The sequence below is a fragment of the Triturus cristatus genome, chromosome 7 (genome assembly GCF_964204655.1).
Source record: "Triturus cristatus chromosome 7, aTriCri1.1, whole genome shotgun sequence".
Lineage (NCBI taxonomy): Eukaryota > Metazoa > Chordata > Amphibia > Caudata > Salamandridae > Triturus > Triturus cristatus.
This window is the reverse complement of record NC_140590.1, coordinates 655,077,677-655,088,120: the sequence shown is the minus strand read 5'-3', so window position 1 is coordinate 655,088,120 and position 10,444 is coordinate 655,077,677.

Sequence of the window (10,444 nt, the reverse complement as noted above, 5' to 3'; positions counted from 1 at the left end):
TGCGAAGCTTTATGCTAAACACTGATTTCCTTTTTTTTAGGACTTCTACTAAAGTCTGCTCGTGGTGACACCTTTCTCCCCTTTTGTCCTAAACTCCCAAAAATTTTCACTAGATGACTTTATATCTGGTCTATGTTAGGAAAGAGAAACTTCCTTTTCAAAGTTTCTTTATGGAACATCTGTTTGCTTTAATCTGTGTTTATACAATTGTGATTATTGCAATTCGATATATTATTCTGCTGTGCCTTAACCTTCTGAGATACTTCAGTTTACCATTTGTATTCCTACACTTACTGAACTTATTGCTAGTCTGCATATTTACTGGATTGATTGATAATCTAAAATAAAACCTTTTAACCATATTTAATGATTCCTGGTCCTTACTGTGTAGTCTCCCTGGCTTCACGAGTTAGAAATGTATTGTTGATGAGAACTCTTTTTCAATGCTTCTTGTCAGCTAACAAAGGTCCACACCACCAATTGGGGAAAATCATTGACGACTTGACTGAGATATTGCGTTTCAAGGCCCAGTGCTTTTCACTCGCACTGAAAAGAAGATAATACCTGTGCAGTGAGAAAGAAGCAAAAAGAAACGCATATCATAACCTTGGCACTATTTGGGCCTTACCTCTGGCCACAGAACTCAATGCCCAAAAACAAGCACATTCAATGGCAATAGAAAAAATCCACTCCCACCAGCCTGACGTCAAACTCTTGCCCTGTCAGGCACATGCTCAGTTGCAGTCACGTTTCTACTTTTAAAATAACGAGTTTAAGGTTAGTGACTGACACTTAGCACCACTGTGCCTTTCGGTAAAGCTGCTTGTGGGTTTTTTCTTTCTATCCATTGTTGGTGGGGCAACACCCAGCTCATCTTTTAATACCAGCCACCATTGTGTTATGCTGTACGTATGGCTTAATAGCTTTGCTAACAACTTCTACATATGTAAACAGTGTAACATAAACCATATATACAGATCAATGGAGCGCAATATGTTATATATCGCAATTGTTGAGCGAGGTGAGGGGCATCATAACCCACTTGACTCTTTGCCTCTCGCAAGTCATGGAGCGTGTTTTTTTGTACCAGTGGTGATAATGGTGAGCGGGTGCATGACTTAGAGAAGAAAAATAACTCAAACACAGTGTTAGACCCTGTTTGGCATGGGTGATGGCGTTGAGAGAGATACTAGGGCAAACAGGGGTGTTTGGGCACCTTGCATGGTACTTGAGGTTGTTTGCCACTGGTGCCTGTACTTTCCCCTACTATAGCTCTGCATACTGGGCCAAGTATACACTTTCCACACTTGACTCTCAAAGTACTGGGGCAGAGCAGTCAAAGGCTTCTCAGGAAGGCAATATTGGGGACAAGAACGTAGAACTCTACCAACATACACAATAATGCATTGTTCAGCCCACTGATTATCTTTTGAATAAAAGAAAATAATATAATCAATTAGGATTACCTTCTATACTTTACTATACTATACTATACTATACTATACTATACTATACTATACTATACTATACTATTCTATACTATTCTATACTATACAATTAAGAGAATAAGACACATGGTTAAAATCCTGTTTGTAGCCTTGAGGTGCTACACTGTTCGGTACCCTCCCCTTGCTATCAGAATTCCCCAGCGTCTAATCTGGTGATACAGTGCTGATTACACATAGGTGCATTTTGCTCAGTCACCTCAGGGTGTATATGCACCCCATCCTCCTACTGTTCTCATGACCTATGGTTGCCTGCATTTTGGTCTTTGTCCTGGGAGGGTCGGAAATAAGGCTTAGGGGGCTTATCTAGTTTCCTTATGGTGGCTTTCAATAAGTAACTTGAGTTTCATATAATTGTCTTGTCCCTTAAGTGCCATGTAAACTAAACGCTCCAGAAAAAACGCTCCTTCTAGCAGTTTAAGTCACCCCCTTCTTCCTAGGACTGTTAAGCTGGCTAGTCATGTTTTCTTTAACACCCTTTCTCTTTCTTCTTTAGGTCTGGTAAGGTGGTGCCACTGGCAGCGCTCAAAAGAAACGGGAGAACATCCAGGTAAGTGGGGTATGAAAAATACACAACTTTTCAGTTTAAAATCTTGTCTACGAGGTAGGTGATTTCTGTTTAGTGTTCAAATGTGTCCTGTGTTGCTGTCACCAGTGAGTCTAAGTCCCTTTCTTGTTTTCCTCTTTCCCTGTTACCATTTTAATTCAGGGTGAGGGGTTTTACCTCTCTGGTGTCCATGCCCAACATGTCATTTCAAATCAAGGAAAACAGGGAAATCACCCTAACCCATAATCATAGCATGACTCTCCTCTTAATGTTTGGGACTAAGGTAGAGCAGGCACAAGCATCACAAACCCGACCTTCCTAGGATCCCCCTTTCTTTCTTTACCCTACAGTGCTCTGTCCTCGCACTCTCAACCCAATAGTCACAACTCTCCTGAGTTGTGGTGGGCATGTCCATGTTGGTCGGCGGCATCCACTAGTCTTCAGACCAGTCCTCTTCCTCTTCAGTTTCCTCAACCCTGATGCCCTCTTAGCTCTCTCTTCATTCTGTGGATGGGGCTTGGGCTTCATCCTGTCTAGCACCCGGACAATTCTCCACTTCAGATTGCCTGCAGGATCTCTTCTCGATCCTCTTGAGTGCCCAAAGTCCATCCACGGTCCTCCACGTCTTCCTTGTGGACCTTCACTTCGGTGTCTTCTCTCCTCTTCGCTACTCCCCTCCTCCCCATGTGTGGTAGTCTGTTTTTAGTGTGTGAGGGTTGTTTTGTTGGTGTTTTTCCCCTCCCACTAAATCTTCCTTTCCACCAGGAGCTCTATTGACGGAATCCTCATTCTGGTGACCAGGTAAGTGGGGATACTGGCTGTGAGCCTCTCACAGTCTTCTAGCCTAGGTGGGTGTAGGATGGATACATGCAGCTGTGGTTTCTGAGCTGTTGGAGGCATGGGCAGTGGCCCTGCTTGGAACTTGATGACTGAAGATTTCAGCATGGTGAACCCCACTGGAGTTCTCGTATTAGGCAGTTGCAGCCTCCCTAGGCTAGGTGCAAACAGGATGCTGGTACAGCAGGTGTTGCCTCCAGGTCCATCACAACCTCAAGGATGGCTTTAGTTGTTGCAGCCTCCAGGACCATTTTTAGACATGGCACCATTGGTGTGGGTCTCCCCTGCATTTTTTGCTTTTCCCTCCTGTGTTTTTGCTGTGTGTTGGACTCCGTTGTGCTGGTCTAAATGCTTTAGGCACTTTGCCACTGCTGTTCAGTGCCAAAGAGCAAGTGCTCCCTTTGTAAATTACTGTTATGGTTTGGTGTTTCCATGATTGACTATTTGATTTACTAGTCAGCCTCTAGTACAGTGCACTGTGTGTGCCCAGAGCCTGTAAATCAAATGCTGCTAGTGGGCTTGCAGCACTGATTGTGCCACACACAGAAGCAGCCTGTAAATGTAACCCTGGCCTGCCATTGCAGAGCCCGTGTGCAGTCTGGTACTGCCATGTCGATTTGGCAAGTGTTCCCACTTGCCAGGCCCTAACCTTCCCTTCTTACATATTAGTCACCCCTAAGGTACGCCCATGGTACCCCTGTGGGCAGGGTGCAGTGTATGTGAAAGGTAGTGTGAGATGGAATAAGCCACGCCCTATTTACAACACTAAGTTAGCATAACCAAAATCATAGTTAACAAGCAAGCTTGTCGTTTCTGCTGCGCTGCACACGACACTGGTGTTATGTGTTATTCATTTTAGAAATGCTGACTCGACTTTGCCTTACAGGATAAAAAACTGTTGTTTCACATTCTTAACCGTGAAATGTGCCCTTGGTCTGTACATCATGCAAAGAACGCGTCTGGGTCACTAGAAGGTACAGAGTGTTGTATTTAGATTGATCGTACCACTTGTTAGACATATCATGCATACAGCTGCCAATATTTGAAGGACGAGCGTCTTTAATATTGCAGAACAGTTTGGTTCTATATTCATTCGAACAAGAAGAGCTGATGCATGCTGTGAGAGCGGATCCTTTGATGTGATTCTACTAAGCTGATCTATACGGTATGGGGTCCCCCCTGTTAGCCTAAGAGACCTTCTAATAGTCTAATAATAATAATGTATTAGATTATAGTGACAGGAGTGTGGCCGTATACCACTGTCATTAATAGTATGATTGCTCCTTTCATTCTATATGGTATTATAATAATGCTCATGATTCTGATCTGTATTGTTAGTCTGCTAGTGTTAGCCAAAGTACTGCATCTCAGGACGCGAGGTTTATAAAATAAACTCTTTAAACTTTACCGTGTCTGTATTATTATGTTGTGGACTAATAAATAAGTACGAACAGGTATTTCGGATTCCCAAAACTCCTGAGAAATATCTAAGTCGCTTGTTCTGGTTTGTCTATACATTGGGACCACCTAGCTAGATCTAGGTTAACGAATGAGATACTAAGCTAGTCGGATAAGGGGTCTGGGTTCTGAGGGGAGTTTTCTGGTACACCACAATTCTCTGAGGTCCTGGTCTCCTGCGCATAGTTCTGTGCAAAAGCAGAATCCCTGCAACATGGCGCACCTAACGTTTGGTCTTAACGTCTGAGACGCTTTAGTAGTGCTGATTTTAGTCCATGACAACCCTCGCTCTCGTTTCCGGAAAACTTGAGTGACGGTTTAACCTACCTAGGTTTAGACTAAAGGTTCTATCAAGCTTGAAAATTAAAAAGGTTATAATTTTTGAGCCCAAGTGCTACTGTGTAAATCGTTGTTATTCTTTAAGGAGTCCTTATGGCGGTTAATATTCCCGCTCATAGTAGGGTTCCTCTGCGCGCTCATCTGAGGGCGTATGGGGTACCTGATGACGGGATGTCCGTAGTTTTTGTGGTCAGTGCTGATACCACCTACCCGTATGAGTTGTTTTACTCATGGGTGACCTTTGCGGAGGTGGATACAGACGATAATTTGTTCCACGAATATACAGCCTCGGCTGTACCTGCGGCTTATGCCCCACATCGGACTCTGGAAATTCCTATTACTGCCTGGCAGCATACAATTTGGTTTAATGGCGCCCTCCCCCATGAGGTCGTACCGGCGAGAATGGGCCCGTTATCAATTGCGGGATCTACATGGCCGGTACTGGCCGGATATACTCCACACCCACGCTACATGACGATAGGCGTGGGTGATTTACGAACACTACACACTGCCCTGATTACGGTCCATAGGGCTTTAGTGCAGTATGTGTCACGCACAGTTCAGGTGGGACCACCTGCGGTTGCTGGACACGGGGCGGATCACCATCACGCTGTGGTGATAAGCCCTGTTATGGTTAACGCGGTTGTCGGCAAGCGCCCCTCAGTAAGGATGAATTTCCTTACTGGCTTGCCGAAAAATTTGATCAATTAGAAGCCGTGTTTCCAAACACTACACCTGTGGATAAACACAGGATACTCACCATTACTTTGCCGAAAGACCTGGTCCCTGAGCTTGTTGATTGTGACAATTGGGGCAAGATCTTTGCTGCGACATATTCGAAGTGCTACGGCACTCCGTCTATGGCTGTACTACCCTCCGTCATCAAGAAAGATCAAGAAAGTCATGGTGCGGAGGCAGCTATTGAGTTGGGAATGAGGCTTGTCGACAGTTTCGATGTGGTTTGTTCCATGGTAATGGGCAACCTCAAAGGAGATGCCATGCAGTTCCAAGTTGGCAATATGCTGGAGCTTCTGGCTGATGAAGACAAGCCTCTGAAATTCGCAAAAATTATTGCGAAAGCCTACAGGATGGTTGGACGTAGTGCCTTAGGTGTAAAACCCACCATCAAAATTCCAGATGTAGTGCAACAAACTAAGGTGAGTTCGTCTACAAAAGACGAAAAGCCCAACTTTCCTAAACAAAGTTGGCGAGCCAAAAAACAAGAGAAGCAGCAACAGAAACACGTTTCTCGTCCTGCCTCACCAGTTCAGTCGTATAGTGAACGCACTTATGATTTGCGCGATCGTACTCGTATTAAGTCACCTGATAGGTTTCAGGTTTCTGAACAACGCTCTCCTCGTTCTTCACAGGAAACATCGACTTCGCACTCTGGTGGTGGAGATCGAGGAAGAGGACGGGGCACTCAAGGTCGAGACCAGCCCCGCCAGACTGACGGTAAAGGCAAGCAAGAAGACGCTGCCAGACCGCGTCCACCGTTTCAGAAAAAGAAAGTTGCTGCTATCTCAGCGAGATATGCCTCAGATGGTCAGGACACAGCTTCGGAACCTGACATGGGCACTAACGCTGCTACACAGCGCGGCGGAGGTTACAGTAGTGCGGGAAGCATTGCGTCCATTTCTGGGGGCGACAGCAACTGACATATATGTGACAGTTGAAACTGCTGATACTCGCGTAGCCCCCCCAGAAAGATTATTTGAAATAGTCCTTAATATTGAGGGTGACATACAACGCAAAATTAAAGGGGTTTTTTGGGATAATCTTACCACCACATATGATATTCTTTTGGCGGAGAAAGATTGGCCTCCGGCTTTCATTTTGGACGCCCCTAGGGGCGAGGAAATTATACTTCCTTCCTTTGGGCACGCAGTGCCCACGGAGGAGTCTACTAGGTTGGCCGGGGAGTGGGCACAGGTGCTTGCGCCTGCGTTATATCGTAATCAGGTTGGCTGGGATAAATGTTCTCCCAATCACTAGATTCCATTGCGATTCGATCCCCAGCCTCAACCCCAATATCCCATGCGTCGCGAGGCTAGACCTCACGTCAGGTCAATCTTTGAACAATTGGAATATCAAGGAGTAATTGAGACATGTGTGTCACCCATGAATAATCCTTTATTCACTGTAACGAAGCCTGACGGATCGTACCGCCTAGTTTTGGATTACCGGCATTTAAACTCACATTGCCGGACGTGTGCGGTACAAAATACTCATAGTTCGGCTCTCGTAGATAGTCTTGTGAGAAAACGTTTCAAAACTACACTTGACCTATCCAATGGCTTTTATTGCCATAATCTGGCCCCTCTTAGTTATGAGTGGACAGCATTCACCTCGGGTGGCAAGCAAAAATTGTTCAAGAGGCTCCCGATGGGCTATAAAAACAGCCCTGGAGTTTTTGCCGCTCGCGTGGTCTCTCTCTTGGAGATGGTAGACCCAGAAGCATACTCGTATGTCGACGACATCTATCTGACAGAGGACGAGTTGCTTCCACACCTTGCGCATGTGGATAACATAGTGACTATGTTTGCAGACTTCGGTTACAAGTTTAACTTTAAGAAGTCGCACATTGCTGAATTTACAGTGTTATTCTTGGGGTACGAACTCAATAATGAAGGTCGAGGCTTGGCACCGCAGTTCCTTGAGAAATGCGCGAACCTTCGTATCCCTACGACACTGAAAAAACTACAATCCTTGCTGGGTTTTCTGAATTTCGGTCGATCCTACATTCCTGATTATGCCCAGCGTATCAAGACACTTTATGCCTTGATACAACCAACTTATACCAGATCTTGCTGGCTGCCAGAGCACACGTTGGCATTATATACTTTGCAAACTGATCTTCTTACATCTAAATATCTAAAAACTCGTGACAACCACACCAACCTGGTCATTAGAATTGTTCCAGGCGCGGAAGGTTTCACGTACTTAATGTTCAATGAGGGTGACACAGTCCCCATTGCTTACAAATCTCATCTGTACACTTCGGCTGAGCTGCGATTTTCCACTGTTGAAAAAGTCTTGACAGCAGTTCAGATGGCGATCCTGAAAGAACGAGTGCTATCACAAGGAAAACGCATGCTGGTGGTAACACCGTTTCCTGCTCTTGAAGCAGTCACTAAAGCTAGTGTACCAAATTCTAAGGCTTTGCATCCAAGGTGGATACAATGGGCGGCCTCCTTAGCTTCGCCTGACGTCGAATACATCTTTGACGCGGCGTTGCAGACTCAGGAGAGTTTGGAGTATGAATTCGTTCATCCTGCTCCGCAGTCATTGCGCCCCATCGAGGAATACCATTGTGTCATATACACTGACGGGTCGGCGCAACCCGCAACTGGATCAAGGCATGCTTATTCAGCGGCTTGCGCAATTGTAGTCGGTACTTTCGTAAATGGAGAGTTCAAATACGCAGTCATTGGGTGATTGTACCGCGCAACTGGCGGAGCTTCGTGCTCTAGTGCTTGCACTTGAGTTTGCTGATCACAGAGTCACTACTCTTATAGTGAGTGACTCTTACTATTGTGTTCAATCTTACAACGACAATATACTTTTTTGGATTATGAATGGTTTTCGTGATTCCAAAGGTTGCTCAGTCAAGCATAAAACAATTTGGGCTCGAGTGTCAGAATTTAAAGGGAGTTTGCCACTTGTGGATGTAATTCACACTCTTGGTCACCAACGAGTTGGTGTCCATGCTGTCGGTAACAGTTTGGCTGATGAGGCAGCTAAAACAGCAGTGGCAACATATTTAGTAGCAGCAGTTACAAGATCAAAATCTAAGATAGATGCAGACATCTTAGCAGCTATTGCGGCATCAGAGACAGGGACAAACTTCCCTAGAGGTTTCCCTTCTCGATACCATTATCACTTAAGTCCTGATAAAGTCCCATTAGTGAGGATTAACGATGTTGGTGATAGATTGATTCCCAACGCGGACTGCAGACCAAATCTGATAACAGCTGCCCACGAAGGTGTTGCGTCTGCGCATGCTGGTGTGTCAGCGACTGTCTCTCTTTTGCAGCAACGTTACTGGTGGTACGGTTTGTATAAACAAGCGTGGGCTTATGTACTTAATTGTGACATTTGCCAGCAGATCAAACCTTCTTCTGTTGCGCGTCCACCTCCGACGCAGCTGCATATATCTAATCAACCACTAGCGTGTGTTTATTTAGATCACTGCGGTCCTTTTACCTCTGATACTGCGTACAAGTACATCTTGGTTGCAGTAGACTCGTGCACACGTTTTCTGTGGGTGTGGCCACAAAGGAGTGCAGATGCCAGGACTGTCATCAAAGCATTGCGTGTCTTTATAGGGAGTTTTGCGTGTGGTACCCTTCACTCTGATCAGGGCCCGGCGTTCGCCTCTAAGGCTTACAAAGAGGCAATGAGAAATTTGGGGGTCCAAGTCAAATTTTCGTCTCCATACCGGCCTGAGGGCAATAGTGTTGTGGAACGGATGAACCGTGACCTAAAGCAATCGTTGACAGCCAAGGCGTTAGGTACAGGCCGGAACTGGCTTGCCCACTTGTATGACGTCCAACGTGCACTTAATAATCTCCCTAGAAGGTCTCTGGGTGGGAGGACCCCTTACATGATGCTCTTTGGATTGAGAATGTTTGTTCTGGACCTTGATGGTCTAGACATGGCGGCAGCTGCCGCGCCTTTTGACCTCGATGACCACTGTGCTGTATTACAGAATCTACAAGAAGCAAGAGACACTCTAGCAAAGGAACACGTGCCCTCTACATCTGAAGAAGCGCTCCTGATTCCGGTGGTCGGCTGGCTGCCTCGAGTTGGTGATCTGGTCCGTGAGAAGGTGGAGAACAAGAAGGAGTTTGGCCCCTCTTATCGTGCACCAGTCCCGGTGCTTGGTGTATTGGGTACACGTACAGTTGTTTTACCACCACTTCCTGGTCGCAAAGAAAAAAGGTACATTTCAATTGAAAATGTCAAACTACACAGGGTGGCCGATTCTCCATAGTATGACACCTTCGGTTTCCTGCTCTTCGATGCTGAGAAACTCTGTTGTGATGCCACCCTCTATCATCGTGCCTGAGGTTTCCGTTGAAATGATCACAGTTAATGATCCGCCACCTACTGCTGGTGGTTTGCCCGCTGATCCTGAGTATGCTTATCCTACAGAAGTCGCTTTGCCCCTTTTAAATACAACAACACTTGCCCAGTCCCAGTCTTCCTTTGAAACTGAATCATTGACTTCCACTGTCCCTTCCAAAATCTCTATATTTTTTGCCCGGTTCAAGAGACATTTTTTGGTTGCACCTTGGACTTACATTTGGTTGGTGCTGATTTGTATTTTTTTATTCATGACAATTGGCTTTGTGGTCGTGTTTTTTAGACTTATTAATGGACACTACCTGAATGAGCGTTCTACAATTCAATTAATTGATGGAACTTTGGCCCCCCATTCCTCATCACACATCATGAAAAGAGACCAGACGTTTGTGAACATCACCGCCTGGCCTGTACGTGATGGGATTGCTTGGGATGCGGTGAACTTTCAAATTCATGGTCCCACCGAAGTTATTAATGTGCCAACTGTTTTTCGTGTTTCTATGGGTGATGTAGTTAAACAAAACATCCGCTCAGATGATTGGGATGTACAAGCAATAGAAGCACTGTTTTCTGATTTAAAATATTATGCTGCATTTGATGCTGAAGATCTGTATTTAAATACTGCAAACTATGAGGAGCAGTTTTGTTTTCAACATTATGGCACACATTT